Here is a 1,021-nt window from a genome sequence, read left to right on the forward strand (position 1 = left end):
CTTTTCAAAATATGAAGAGTATTAGCATTACTGCTGCTACTGAGATGAATGAGCCTAAAGACAAAATATTTCATGTTGTGTGTGCCTCAGGGCACACAGACTAATGTAGTGACATCCCTGAGAGGCCAAGAAAGTGCTGCAGGAAGTCATATTTACTACTACAAATATACTTGTGAAGTGAATTTTTGCTCATGCTGAGTTAACTGTAAAACCTGAGAATAGTGGGAATCTGTGTAGGAGCCTCCCATAATAGTGAAGACTGCTCCCATGGACATTAGGTCATGGAAGTGTGCTACTACATAGCATGTATCCTGGAGCACAATGTCTGGGGTTGAGTTGGCTAAGATGATTCCTGTCACGTCCCCGGACATGTTCCGGGGCCACATCCCTGTGAGAGACGAGCGGGATCTGGGGCGGGGCGCCAAGCGCCAAAGGGTTTGCTGGGTCCCTCCCGCCCTGGGCTGGGAGGTCTCCAACCCCTCCACCACCCCGCGGTACCCGAGACCTCCATTCCCCTGGCTGGGCGGGCAGCGGGGCCCTGCCAGGGCGGGCTGGCCGCGGGGCTGGCGGTAAGGCACACGCGCCAGAGAAGCTGGGCCTCAAGAGGCAGCCCGCGGTCCCCAACCCTGCGTACGGCCATACCACCCTGAACGCGCCTGATCTCGGAAGCTAAGCAGGGTCGGGCTTGGTTAGTACTTGGATGGGAGACCACCTGAGAATACTGGGTGCTGTACGCTTTTTGCCTCCCGCCCCGCCTTCTCCTTTAGTCGCCCGGGGATGAGGCCGCCTCCGCCCCGGCCGGGCACCGCTGCAGGCCCCCACCTCCTCAGGCCCCTCCCACCACAGCGCGCGCCAGAGGGGGCGCTCCCCGCCGGCCTGGCCGGGGCTAGGGCGGCCAGAAGGCGGCTCTGGAAGGCAGCGGCACACCAGACGCTCTGGCGGTGGCTGGCCCGGATCCAGACTCCGCCGCAGGGTCGGGGCTAAGATACACGCCCATGAGTGGAAGTGCCTTATGCGCTGT

General features: G+C 60.2%; 1 pseudogene; it reads left to right on the forward strand.

Moving 5' to 3' along the window:
- The first annotated feature begins 628 nt into the window (after nucleotides 1-628).
- On the forward strand, nucleotides 629-737 carry LOC131766004 (5S ribosomal RNA; annotated as a pseudogene).
- The last annotated feature ends 284 nt before the right edge of the window (nucleotides 738-1,021 follow it).

The sequence above is a fragment of the Kogia breviceps genome, chromosome 11, assembly GCF_026419965.1.
Source record: "Kogia breviceps isolate mKogBre1 chromosome 11, mKogBre1 haplotype 1, whole genome shotgun sequence".
Lineage (NCBI taxonomy): Eukaryota > Metazoa > Chordata > Mammalia > Artiodactyla > Physeteridae > Kogia > Kogia breviceps.